Here is a 15,318-nt window from a genome sequence, read left to right on the forward strand (position 1 = left end):
CCAAGTACTTTGTTAAATTACTTTCAAGGCCTCATCCATTTGAGGCCAGTGAGGAGTAAGGTCTGTCTGGGGAAAGAGCTGGTATTTAGACTGGTGGTCTCAAAAAGATCTTAGGCCACCTGCTCTGCAAATCAACCAAAATCTACTCAGGCTGTGAACACCGAATTATTGTTGTTTTTCTAGATCAGAAATCTTCACTCCACCGCCCTCTATGTTTGTGGCAATTTCCTGTCTTTATCCAAATCAGTACTTGTCCTTTTAGGCACTGGTCCTCAACATTTTTGGCACCAAGGACCAGTTTCCTGGAAGACAGTTTTTCCATGGACCAGAGGGTTAGTGGGATGGTTTCGGGATGATTCAAATGCATTACATTTGTTATGCACTTTATTTCCATTATTATGACATCGTAATATATTACTTACATATATAATAATATATTACAATGTAATAACATATGTAATATACATTATATGTATGTTATCATGCTACATATATTATTACATGTAATATATTATTACATGTAATAAGAATGTAATGTACATTATGTGTATGTTATTATATTACATTATTATATGTAATAATATATTACATGTAATAATATATGTAATATACATTATATGGGTTATTATTATGTTATATTATTATATACAATAATATATTACATGTAATAATATATGTAATATACATTATATGTATGTTATTATTACATTACATTATTATTATATGTAATAATATATTACATGTAATAATATATGTAATATACATTATATGTATGTTATTGTTACATTACATTATTATTACATGTAATAATATATGTAGCATGATAACATATTATTACATGTAATAATATATGTAATATACAATTATTACATGTAATAATATATGTAATATACATTATATGTATATCATTACATTAAATTATTATTAGGTAATAATATATTACATGTAATAATATATGTAATATACCTTATATGTATGTTATATTATTATATTAAATAATATATTACATGTAATAATATATGCACTATACATTACAATGTAATACATTACAATGTAATAATAATATATTATAGTGTAATACATTACAATGTAATAATAAATTACAGTATAATATATTATTACAATGTAATAATAATATATTACAGTGAAATACATTATACAATGTAATAATAATATATTACAGTGTAATATTACAATGTAATAATAGAAATGTTATATATTACAACATAATATATAATATATAATGGAATAATTATACAGTTCACCACAAGGTAAAATCAGTGGGAGTCCTGAGCTTGTTTTCCTGCAACTAGACGGTCTCATCTGGGGGTGATGGGAGAAAGTGACAGATCATCAGGTATTACATTCTCATAAAGAAGACACAACCAAGATCATGGGCAGTTCCTAATAGGGTTTGTGCTCCTATGAGAATCTAATACTGCGGCTGATCTGACAGGAGGTAATGCTCAGGCAGTAATGTGAGCGATGGGGAGTGGCTGTCAATACAGATGAAGCTTCGCTTGCTTGCCTACCACTCACCTCCTGCTGTGTGGCTCAGTTCCTAACAGGCCACAAACTGGTACCAGTCTATGGCCTGGGGCCTGGGGAGCCCTGCCTTGAGGGTTCTGTTTATGGCTGGATACCAAATGGGGTGACTCAAAGTATTTTCATGAAACACCCTTTATAGCTTCTTTCCTTTACCTTGTTGTTAGGATGCTGGTGGAAGTTTGTCAAACAGGGACACAGAAATATATGAATTTTCTGAGTCTAAGTACATCTGAGATTAAAAACTCATGGGCATATACTTCTGAAAGTAAGTACTAGCCTTCCTTTCAGATACCACTTAGGCATCATTTGTCAGATGGATGAATGATCATAATAACAATTAGCACACACCATAGTCCACACCCTTCTCCCACACTCCTAGGAACTCATAAGCCCCAGAAATTTAATTCCAGAGTTAGGGGGAAAGGAGATATTCCTTTCTACCCACAAAAGAGCTGTGTGAGTAGGCGTCATGAGATAGGCTTTTCTGGGATCTGTGTTCTACTGAGCAAATTCAAATAAGCTATAAAGAGAATTTTAAACATCTCAAGCTTCATTCTCCTGAATTTCAGGAAACCCTGTAAACAGCTTCTGAAGTTCTTTCATTCCATGTCAGTACATACCAGCGTGGCTTCTTCCCCAACACTTAGAAGAAAGAGCTGCAGGTTTCCATATCTTAGACAAGGTCAATATGTCACAGACACTGTCCGCACATACAAATACAAAATTGTGTTCAGTGTTTGCCACGGCTGTGAACTGCAGGGGTAGAATGAAAACTTGGAATGGAGACAAAGTGAAATTGCTCTTTTAAGGGAGTGCAGAAGTGCCCAGGAACACAGAGAGGCATCCAGCATCTCCTAATTGTATCCAGTCTGCCCTGGTGATGCCACCTCCCAAGGTTCCCTCCAGCTGAGTCCGTCCCTGAATGAACAATGAGAACCTTTCCTTTATATATTTTTTCTCCCGTCAATGTTGCAGATTCATTTTGACAGAAACATGGCAGGGTGATATTGTCCAAAAGGTGATTTGACAGTGATACACAGACTTTCTCTGTAGCTTGTTATCCACTAAAATGATTTAGAGGAAAAGGGAAAAATAAGGTGATTTGTAGTTGAAAGAAACCAAATAATAACTTAATGTCTCTTCAGAAGGCTGTAGTAGGAAAACTACTAGAAAAGACGCAAGAATATGGTCAGTAGTCTTGCCTGTTTTCCTTACTAGCCCCATGAACTTGGATAGTCTGCTTAAACTCAAGCAACCTCCGTTTCCATGTGCAGTAGATAGTAATAATGTATTGCCTTATTCAAAAGGCTATGCAGAAAGGATCTAAGGGAAAGACAAAATAAACATTTATTTTCAGGCAGCCTAGAATCTATTTCTTTCCCTAACAGCAATCTGGTTTTATCTAAGGGGAAACATGCTACTTCTTCGTTGGAGAGTGGACTCTTCTTACATGCAAGTGTTAGGGTAGCCAAAGGGAGTTCTGAAGAGTCCTTGCACCCCATCCTTCCTTTTATTTTCTGGTAAGATCAAGGTGGGCATGTGACTCAAGCTGCAGGGATTTCATGCTTCTCCCTGGAATGCATAACGATCAGAAAATCTGGAAGCAGTAGAAGGTCTTCCCAAATGTGGTTGCCCATGCAGTTTACTTTCCAGATGAAAACATGCCTGTGATTCTATCATTCTGGCTTTCTAGAGACAGCTTCCTTCTTTCCTTATAGTCCAAAAACTTCCCTTCAGCTTCAATTAGCCAGAGTGAGTTTCTGTACTTCATTACCAAACAATTATTGCTTACAGAGAGGTTATTCTTCAAACTCTTTCAAAATATAAAAGACTAGATAAAAGTAGCTCTAATATTGTTTTTGAAACACACGCTTTTTTACATATTTCTGAACATAATCCAATAATTAATATTTTATTAAAACGACTATGTCCTTCTACACTCAAACCACTAATTCCACATGATAAAGAGGTTTAATTACTAGACAAGATTGCAGACCAATTATTGTTATACATTTTGTGTCTTTTTCCAAGGAGTGATGGCTAATATTGGAATTAACATTTCAAGTTCTTATTGCATGATAATGATTTGAAGCTCAGTTCTTCATCATGTGTTTGTATAGTTTTCATTCCTTCATAGAGTCTTTTATTTAAAAGACAGATAATACACCATCCTAATATCAGCAATTTGGATTAGATTAAGACATCAGTCATTTTAGATTTTTTACATGGTTATGAACTTGGCAAAGAGTTGAAAGTTCAAGTATAAAAATCATAAATATCTACCTTTGTAGAGACATAAAGATCATGATCGGAGTCAATAGCTTTTGATTTTGGCTTGCTGTTCATTCTTTCAGCCATGTCCATATCTTTTCTATCAGACACCAGTACTTTGAGGTTTTGTAAAATAACATTATTCTTATTTGGTAGACTTTTTTAAAACTAAAAGTTTAGAAAAATCTCACTAAGAGCTTATCATCACTACATTCTTTGATTTGGGAAATTATTCTTCAAAATCAGCATAATGAATGCTATTGAGATCCCTACCCTGGTACAAGAAATTATGTCCAAAAAGTATTTTTCCCAGGCCAAGAAAAAGCTGTGAGTACATTCACACAACCTCCTACCCTTCAATATCTCTTTTTGTCTATATCTTTATGTCTATATGTCTGTATCTATATATCTATATTTGTATCTACATATACTATAGCTATAACTCTGTACGATATGCACATAGCTATATCTACATAGCTATATGTCCATGTCTACTCTATAACTGTATATATGTATCCATGTATGTATGTATGTATCTATTTATTATGTATTTACTCATCATGTTCCTATTTGCACTCAAACAGGCTGGATAAATTTGAATTAAAGATTAATACCAAAGATTAGGACATGGCATATGCAAAAGTCACTGGGTGTACGTGTGTAGGGCTGGGGACACCATAAAAAGAAAGACAGTTATCTTTTACAGCAGTTGTAACAGAAGTGCAAGAAGAATTGAAAATTGAGTGACATAGGCCATAGAAGTTGATGGTTGCCCATTTCCAACCAAGCTGTCTCTCAAATGGATGACTATGTGCAATATACTCCAAGATTAGTAGAGCAGGGATTTATTTATTTAGTGATGGTTAATGATTTATCTCACTAGGCATGTTGGGGAACCAGGTAATCATTATAATTATCAGTATCTGCCCACATAACAGTCCAGCACTGTGTTAAATACTTTATGTGCACCATTTCATTTAATTCTTCTTGCCTTAGTTTCACCTTACATGGCTGAGAAGACTGAGCCTAAAAAGGGTAAAGAAATGTATTCAGAGTGATAGAGGTAAGAAGCAAAAGAGTCTAGGTTCAAACATAGATTCTTTGATGCCAAAACTCAGGTTCTTAATCATTTATTATACTACGCTACTCCAAATATTAGCATCATTTTGTTATTTTTATTTATTTCATTTTATTTCTATTTTTTCCCAGTGATTGCTATTATTTACCATTAGTGTATATGACATTTTTCACTAGAATAAATTTAAAGGGCATTTTAAAATCTTTTTTTTTTTTTTCAATTCCAGAAGGAATTATCACATTCTGTGTACACAACAGCTTTCATCCCTGGATTATAAAACAATTTACAGATAGGTACCACTAATCCCCAAGATCTCACTGAGGGATGGGTGAAGAGTCTACGCAATCAGATAATTGATATTTATTGAATGTCTTCTATTTGTCCTTTACGCTACGCATTATATCATTTCATTTAATTTTCACCATGAATTTGTGTTGTAGGAATATAATCTTTATTTTACAGACAAGAAAGTTGATACTCAAAGGGTTTAAATAATTATTCTATATAATATGTCAGTCTCCAGTGCCACAGTTAACTTTCCATCTTCGGACACGAAAAATGTCACCACATTATTTTACAAATCACAGAGTGGTCAATCAGTAAGTAACATTAACTTCTTTATTTAAAGTATATACTTTTCTCCTTAGCTTTCTTATGTTATCACACGGTTTTCTTTTTTTTTTTTTCAATTTTTCTTTTTTTAAATTTTTAAAATTATACTTTAAGTTCTGGGATACATGTGCAGAATGTGCAGGTTTGTTACATAGGTAAACACGTGCCATGGTTGTTTCCTGCACCCATCAATCTGTCATCTACATTAGGTATTTGAAGTATATATATATATTTTTATTATTATACTTTAAGTTCTAGGGTACATGTGCACAACCACAACCTGCAGATTTGTTACATATGTATACATGTGCCATGTTGGTGTGCTGCACCCATTAACTCGTCATTTACATTAGGTATATCTCCTAATGCTATCCCTCTCCCTGCCCCTCCCCACAATAGGACCCGGTGTGTCATGATCCCCTTCCTGTGTCCAAGTGATCTCATTGTTCAATTCCCACCTATGAGTGAGAACATGCGGTATTTGGTTTTCTGTTCTTGCGATAGTTTACTGAGAATGATGGTTTCCAGCTGCATCCATGTCCCTGCAAAGGACATGAACTCATCCTTTTTTATGGCTGCATAGTATTCCATGGTGTATATGTGCCACATTTTCTTAATCCAGTCTGTCACTGATGGACAACTGGGTTGGTTCCAAGTCTTTGCTATTGTGAATAGTGCCGCATATGTGTGCATGTGTCTTTATAGCAGCATGATTTATAATCTTTTGGGTATATCCCCAGTAATGGGATGGCTGGGTCTAATGGTATTTCTAGTTCTAGATCCTTGAGGAATCGCCACACTGTTTTCCACAATGGTTGAACTAGTTTACAGTACTACCAACAGTGTAAATGTGTTCCTATTTCTCCACATCCTCTCCAGCACCTGTTGTTTCCTGACTTTTTAATGATCGCCATTCTAACTGGTGTGAGATGGTATCTCATTGTGGTTTTGATTTGCATTTCTCTAGTGGCCAGTGATGATGAGCATTTTTTCATGTGTCTGTGGCTGTATGAATGTCTTCTTTTGAGAAGTGTCTGTTCATATCCTTTGCCCACTTTTTGATGGGGTTGTTTGTTTTTTTCTTGTAAATTTGTTTGAGTTCTTTGTAGGTTCTGGATATTAGCCCTTTGTCAGATGAGTAGATTGCAAAATTTTTCTCCCATTCTCTAGGTTGCCTGTTCACTCTGATGGTAGTTTCTTTTGCTGTGCAGAAGCTCTTTAGTTTAATGAGATCCCATTTGTCAATTTTGGCTTTTGTTGCCTTTGCTTTTGGTGTTTTAGACTTGAAGTCATTTTCCATGCCTATGTCCCGAATGGTATTACCTAGGTTTTCTTCTAGGGTTTTTATGGTTTTAGGTCTAACATTTAAGTCTCTAATCCATCTTGAATTAATTTTCGTATAAGGAGTAAGGAAAGGATCCAGTTTCAGCTTTCTACTTATGGCTAGCCAGTTTTCCCAGCACCATTTATTAAGTAGGGAATCCTTTCCCCATTTCTTGTTTCTCTCAAGTTTGTCAAAGATCAGATGGCTGTAGATGTGTGTTATTATTTCTGAGGACTCTGTTCTGTTCCATTGGTCTATATCTCTGTTTTGGTACCAGTACCATGCTGTTTTGGTTACTGTAGCCTTGTAGTATAGTTTGAAGTCAGGTAGCGTGATGCCTCCAGCTTTGTTCTTTTGACTTAGGATTGTCTTGGCAATGCGGGCTCTTTTTTGGTTCCATATGAACTTTAAAGCAGTTTTTTCCAATTCTGTGAAGAAACTCATTGGTAGCTTGATGGGGATGGCATTGAATCTATAAATTACCTTGGGCAGTTTGGCCATTTTCACGATATTGATTCTTCCTATCCATGAGCATGGTATGTTCTTCCATTTGTTTGTGTCCTCTTTTATTTCACTGAGCAGTGGTTTGTAGTTCTCCTTGAAGAGGTCCTTTACATCCCTTGTAAGTTGGATTCCTAGGTATTTTATTCTCTTTGAAGCTATTGTGAATGGGAGTTCATTCATGATTTGGCTCTCTGTTTGTCTGTTACTGGTGTATAAGAGTGCTTGTGATTTTTGCACATTGATTTTGTATCCTGAGACTTTGCGGTTTTCATAATAATTAACAATGTGGCATCCTTGGTTAAATTGCCTTGATTCTGTCTCACCTCCACTACACTCATTATCTGTGTGACATTAAACTTCTCTTTAGTTTCCTCCTTTAAACAATGGCATAACAATAACATCCACTTCATAATGTTGTTGTGAGGATTAAATGGGATAGTATATATAAGTTGCTTATAAGTCTACCTGGTATACATCATACTAAATTCTTAGTAAAGGTTAGGCAATGATATCATAACAATGTCATTTAAAAACTTATGTTGAGCAGGTAGTCATGCATTCACTGACTTCTATATATAACATAAAATCTAATTTGATTCTTGGCCAAAAAAACCCCACAAAAAAACAAATATATTACTTGGCTTATTTCCTTTTAAAATATTAATTATAACTCAGATCTAGGACCTAGACAGGTGTGTATTTAGTTAAAACTTGGCAATCTTTTCTTCATGAAAAGGGAATGCAAAGATAGAAATAAATTACCACAAATATTTATAAATTAATTATCCTTATTTGACAACTACCTTTTGCTTAATTCTTTGCAAAAACCTGAAAACAAAACAAAGGTAAAGAATGGGTATAGCAGAGAAAAAAAGGATTTTAAAGGTGACTATATAGAAAGACATTCTTAGAGGACATATCTGTCTGTTTTTTTTTTTCTTGTTTTGCTGTCAAATGCATAAAAATTTAGTTGACTTTCTCATGTCATAATTTAAGAAGAACAGCATGTTGCATCACTGATGGAGGGTAAAGAGCTAATATCTCAGCAGGTCATACAAATTTTGAGAGATTGAGATTTGGAAATTTAAAAGTTCTGGTATCATTATGAGTCAATACCTGAGAGGTCGTGTGTCTCATCTGCTGTCTAGGGGCTGTTCATTACATTGGTCACAAGTTCTCTCTTTATTCTGGCTTATGTAATGCAGTATTACTGGGTCTTGACTGCATGTCTAACCTTATCCTCCATTACTAGTCATTCCCTGCTTTAGTCAGGATAATTTAGGCTGTTCTACTTTAAAAAACATCTTCACCATCTCAGCAGTTTAACAGAGAAGTGTTCTAGTTCATATAGCTTCATTCTTGGATGGGAGACTTCCAGATAGCTGTTTTCCACCTGGGAGACTCCCAGATAGCTGTTTTCACATCTCAATGTGAAACCTATCCCGTTCACTCCTACAGGAAAAGAGAGAGACTCAAGAACCACGACAGGCTCTTTATTGCTCCACTGGGGAAGAACACATTTTATTGTTATTTGCATGGACAGCAAAGTCATATGTCTCTAACTACAAAGGAGCACAGGGATGTAATCTCTGCGTGTGCCCAGAAGAAAAGGATAAATGGATACAGGTAGGTCTCAGACCCATTCTTCCTGTGCTTTATCACATTCATCTTCTTTCTATTCTTGGAACTCTCCAAGCTTATTTCTATTTTAGAATCTCTACACTAGCTCTTCTGTAGTGCACATAAATCAAAACATTCCATGAACAGAGAACAACCAGAGCCAGTGCTCCAATCCTGGAAGAATGCTCTGACTTATGTTTCTCATACTGGAATTCCTTATACACTATTTTAGGCAGGAGAACATCTAGACTCTACCTGAATTACCCCTGGGAAGCAGGGAGCTCATCACTTCACATTATGAGCAGCATAACTTCATTTATTGAGGGTGAGTATTTATTGAGTGTGCAGTGGTTTAAGATCATTGTAATATAATGGTCTTAAACCAGTGCACACTCAATAAATACTTGAGTATTCCATTGCAATATAATTTTATCTTCATAACACTATTGTGTTATGAATACTACTGTTACTACTTAGAAAGTAAAGAACCAAGACCAGGTGCAGTGGCTTACATCTGTAGTCCCAGTTACTCGAGAGGCTGAGGCATGAGTATCACTTGAACTCAGTAGCCAGAGGTTGCAGTGAGCCGAGATCGTGCCACTGCACTCCAGCCTGGGTGATAGTGAGACTCTGTCTCCAAATAAAATAAAGAAACGATGACTCAGATAAATTTAATAATTTTACCTAGGTTACACAGTTGGTGATTCAAATCTCAAAATTAAGTTTTTAGCTAAAATTATCTAACATTTTTGAGAAGGTGACTGATTCAGTTTTTGGAAATCTCTAGTTGTTAAAAGGATATTTCTTCCTTTATTAAGACAAATTATGCCTCCCTATAACTTTCCATCATCATTTTTTTTTCTGTTAATCAGAGCCACTCATAACATTTATTCTTCTCTCTGAAAGCCACTATAAAATTTAAAGATAATCTTCAATAATGTGATATTATTTCTAGACTATTCTTTGTTTTTGATGTAAAAAGGCTTGTTAGCATCCCTTTTAAAATGCAATACAAGATTGGCATGGATTTTTGCAATACGACCCCATCAGGACAGTGTCTAATGAGTACTTTATTATTATTGACTTATATATCACATTTCAGTTTTGAAGTCTGCTTCCTTTAGCTTAGCTGGTAAACGAGTCTTTCTAATAAGTTCTAGTTGAGTTTCATCGAAAACCCTATAGATTACGAAAAACAATCAGTTCTTGCATATTTTTTTCTTTGCTAAAAACAATCCTACACATTTATTCCTATTGAATACAAAAAAAGGAAGAAAAAAAAACCCATAGAACAGAACTTTATGTATCTACCTTCACAGTTAGGAAGGGCCCAACCTGAAGCTACAAACACTAACGATTTGTCAGAATAAATTCCATTATGATCAGATGAAAGAATATAGCTCTATTCAGCTCAGAAGCACACTGAATTGGCATGGCTGTGAAGACACAGAGGAGAATTTGTTGAGAGAACTCTACAATGGCTTCCATAAATGATAAACCTAGACCTGCATTTCTAAACATCAATACCTAGCCTAAGACAGAAACAGCCTTCACAAGCGAAATGGATCTTATTCAAAAAAAATCTTTAAAAAGTTGAATGTTATTCTTAGTTACATCCAAGAAGATGCTCCGCTATTAAAATAAGACAGGATGATAAGAAACAAGAGGGAGTGAGAATAGGGTGTTTTGGGAATAAAAAAATGTTAGTTTTTGGATATAATGTCAGGAAAGCCAACGAATCATATTCTTGCACAGTTTATAGCTAAAAGAAAAATATAATAGTTTATTTAATTCTAGCGAGAAATTTTGAGGGGAAAATAAGATATGGTAAGATGAAGGATAGATCAGGGAGACCCAGCATTTATATATTTTGCAGAGAGTGGAATAAACTGCAAAGATCAGCAAGCATTTTCTATAAAGGTCCTGATAGTAAATATTTTAGGGCTCCTCAAGGCATATGGCCTCTGTATGACTAATCAAGTCTGAGCTTGCAGTGTAAAAGTATCAATGAATGAGTGTGGCTATGTTCCAATAAAACTTTATTTACAAAATTGGCTGTAGATTGTTGACCCCTGAATATCAGGAAAGAGGAAATAATAATCAAAAGCAACTTGTCAATATGCTTAAATATACGTTTGGCCTGAAGCAGACCTGAATTTAAATTCCAGCTCTGTTGTTTACTTGCTATGTGATCTTTTCTGAGTACATTCATCTAAGATGTGAGCTCATTTTTGTTAAGTGAATATCTTGCATAGTATAAAACCAAAAGAAAAGCATAATAATAGTCTATAATATTAGAGTAGCAAAATTAAATGGTATATAAATAGCTTACCATTGTGCTGGGCTCAATAAACAAAAATGCCTATAACTTGAATTATTATTAGTGAAGGAATATATTTAATATATAAAACATTATCAAAAACTAATAAAAAACGTAGACATTCAAAAATTTTAATGGGATTAGAACCAAGAAACTGGCAATTAAAAAAAATTAAAATTTTAGTATAGTAACAAGTTTAAATCTCCTGGAATAAAAATAAATATGAAATAAACAATGATGTTCCTGATTTTATAAAAGAAATATTAAAACTGATTTTCTATTTTTTGGTGTTGGTAAATGTATAAAGAAATAAACATTTTTGGCTACTCTTATGGGTGGTCAAAATGGTACAATCCTAATTAAGGGCAAATTGGCACTTGTATTTCAAAAGCCACAAATATATATATGCCCTTTGAGCCTATAATTCCACTTTGAGAAATAGATCCTAAGAAAGTAACAACAGATGGGAAAGAATTTGTTTCAAAATATTTCTTACAATTTTGTTGGTACTCATTACCAACAATGATAAAGTATTTAAATATATAAGAATAGAGCTTGGTTCAATAAGCCACGTTATAGAATACTTGGCAAAATCATTATAATGATATACTAAGATTTACTTTTTTATCTTTGCATTTTTGTATTTTTATAATTTTTATAATATTATGTAATAAAATAGATTCGATTAAAATAAACACATGTAATTAGCATATGTATTAGAATTTCTGGTGGTAAAGGGCAAACCCAATATACTCTTTACTTAGAAAGAATTTAATGTTTTACTTTATTAAAAAACACAGAAGTAGATTTAATAGCTTGCCTTACTAAATGTCTTACTAATCTCTTACCTTACTAAAACGTAGAAGCATGAGTGGATTCGGGGTCTGAGGCAAGGTGTGACCTGAACTCAGTTCTCTCTGTCTCCTCAGCCATACTTTCTCCAGGGTTGCCCTTCCTTCCTGGCAGGGAATGTGAGGTGTGAGGAAACAGGGGATGCCCAGTTTACTACAGGGCAGGCTTGTTCAAACCAGCAACTTGTCAGCAAGAACTTCCCAATCAACCCAGTTAAATAAAAATACTACCTCCCTACACTTTATTCCTGGCCCCTGCTCATTACAATTGGGATTGCAAATACTCGAGTAATTCTTCCTTCCTTTTCTTTTCTCTAGAATGCAAGCTCCCTTATAGTATTAATTTTTTGTTTTTGTTTTTTCCACTGCTAAATCTTCAATACTTATAGTAATCCATTCTCACGCTGCTATAAAGAACTGCCTGAGATTGGGTAATGTATAAAGGAACGAGGTTTAATTGACTTACAGTTCTGCAGGGCTAGGAAGGCCTCGGGAAACTTATAATTATGGCTAAAGGGAAAGCAAACACATCCATCTTCACATGATGGCAGGAAGGAGAAATGCTGAGCCAAAGTGGGAAAAGTTCCTTATAAAACCATCAGATCTCGTGAGAACTCACTCACTATCACAAGAACAGCATGAGGGTAACCGCCCCCATGATTTAATCACCTCCCACCAAGTTCCTCCCATGACGTGTGGGGATTATGGGAACTATAATTCAAGATGAGATTTGGGTGGGGATACAGGCAAACCATATCAATACTTAAAACTATGCTTTGTACATTGTAAGTGTTCAAGAAAGGCTCATTGAATAAACGAATCAAAGACTAAGGAACTAAAACCCTAAGTAGGAAAGCAAGTTGAAGGTAACACTTGAGGGCCTTTGTTCATTTAAAGAGCTTCCTAACAGAGACAGCTGGGTTCCAAGCGTGGCTAGGTCAAACTGTACCAACAATTGTTAGTAGTAATAAAGTAAGAGATCACAGATAAAGTGGAAAAGTAGTAATTTTGCTTCAGAATCCCTGTAAAGGATGATAAAAATTCAAATACCTGAACTCTACCACCAACTGCAAAATTAAAATCTAAGAGTTGAACTTAGGAAATAGGCATATTTTTAAACTCCGCCATGCGTCTTCAGTAGAATACACTGTGTGAACCCCTAGAGAAGGGATTGCAGTCTTTACAGGGAGACTCTGGAAACATGGAAGTTTTAAAAACGGTCTGTGATCTTGTCTTTGTCCTCAGCAGAGAAGGAAGATTGACAATCTGCTCCTCAGGGTTCAGATCTTCTGAAAATCAGTCCTTTATTTCTTTTGTTGAAAATCCATCCCTGCTATATTGCAGGGGCCAGGAAGGGAAATACTGGTTGAGATGGTGAAGGGTGGGAAAATTATATCAGTTTATGGACATTCAAATAGGTTTGTAGTGACTTATGAGTGTTACTTACTTTAATCAAAGCATTTACCATGACAGTGGAAGATTAAATGGAACGCTAATTAGGAAATTTTTAAATTATCTTCCTCTCAATGGCAGATGGGTTTTTAGCCCTGACAAGATCAATTGTATTCCCAACAAAGCTGAGTAGTTGATGACTTGTCTATTACAGCTTTTCGTTTGCAATCTGAAAGTATTCCTGAACAGTCCGTGTTTGTTTTGTAATTTCCCCCCTTCCTATTTTTTGTGTAAAATTACAAGTCTTGTGAAAAATAAATCATTTCAATAACCAAGATAACTCAAGGGATGGGTTACTGAGCCTAATTAAGGGACTTCTGGTCACATTTCCTTAGCTCACAAGTACTGAAGTTATTTTAATAGAGAATGTCAGAGTTGAATGTTTAATAGAGGAAAATTCTGGAGACGTTTCCATCAGCTCCACTTCTAACCTAGCACATGGGGAAAAAATAACTGTAGAAGAATGTGGAAAATAACATGTATCACTAGTTTTCCAAAGTGTGGTATGTTCATATGTGTGTGTTCTTAGTATAGATGTATCACATATATTACAAATATACATGTTTATACCAACACACTTCATCTGTGTGTGCTTAGCAGCTAATTTTAAAATATAATTAAATGAGATAAAGCGCTAATTGAAATCTTCCTGGCCCTTTTGCCACTTGCTGCCTTGAAGTGAGCAGAAGAGAGACATGAATCTTTTCTCTACTCTGGACTCAATCTTTGATTCCTGTCATGGTATTCATTTCATGTTTCTAATGTTCTAATATTTAAATATACATTGATTCTAATGTTTAAAGATAAGTTGTTTGCTTGTTTGTTTTGATTTGTAAACACAAGTCATCTACTTCTAGTGTTCAATGAAAGAAATAGAAATTGTTCCAATACTGGAGGAAAAACTCGATGTGCTGGATATTCTAAGATAAATTTCCAAGGGTAAATGTGATTATACAAGAAATTTCTCGCCCGCCCACGTGGGCCCCTCCTGCAGCAGCCAGACGTGTACTCCTCCAGCAGCTGCTGCATGTCGTGCCAATGACCCGCTACGAGGAGGTGAGCGTGTCCGGCTTCGAGGAGTTCCACCGGACCGTGGAAGAGCACAATGGCAAGACCATTTTCGCCTACTTTATGGGTTCCAAGGACGCCGGAGGGAAAAGCTGGTGCCCCGACTGCGTGCAGGCTGAACCAGTCGTATGAGAGGGGCTGAAGCACATCAGTGAAGGATGTATGTTCATCTACTGCCAAGTAGGAGAGAAGCCTTATTGGAAAGATCCAAATAATGACTTCAGAAAAAACTTGAAAGTAACAGCAGTGCCTACACTACTTAAGTATGGAACACCTCAAAAACTGGTAGAATCTGAGTGTCTTCAGGCCAACTGGTGGAAATGTTGTTCTCTGAAGATTAAGATTTTATGATGGCAATCATGTCTTGATTTTCTGATTTGTTCTAGTATCGATAAACTGTATATTGCTTTGAATTCATGTTAGCAATAAATGAGGTTAAAAAACAAAAAAAAAAGAAATTTCTCTTATCTACTGACTAGAACTTAACCATTCCTCTCCACACACACATACACACACACATATACACACACACACATACCCCAACAGGAGTCAAAATCAACTGTGCCTTTCAGTTCCAGTTCATTCTTGCAACAATATTAACAGAGAATATTATTTATTTGTAAGCATATCTGGGGGTGCTTGGGGGCTAAAATTCAATCTTCTGATATTA

The 15,318-nt window shown here is 35.1% G+C and overlaps 1 pseudogene; it reads left to right on the forward strand.

The window, feature by feature from the left end:
* The first annotated feature begins 14,618 nt into the window (after window positions 1-14,618).
* On the forward strand, window positions 14,619-14,989 carry LOC112633362 (annotated as a pseudogene).
* Window positions 14,990-15,318: the final 329 nt, after the last annotated feature.

The sequence above is a fragment of the Theropithecus gelada genome, chromosome 10 (assembly GCF_003255815.1).
Source record: "Theropithecus gelada isolate Dixy chromosome 10, Tgel_1.0, whole genome shotgun sequence".
Lineage (NCBI taxonomy): Eukaryota > Metazoa > Chordata > Mammalia > Primates > Cercopithecidae > Theropithecus > Theropithecus gelada.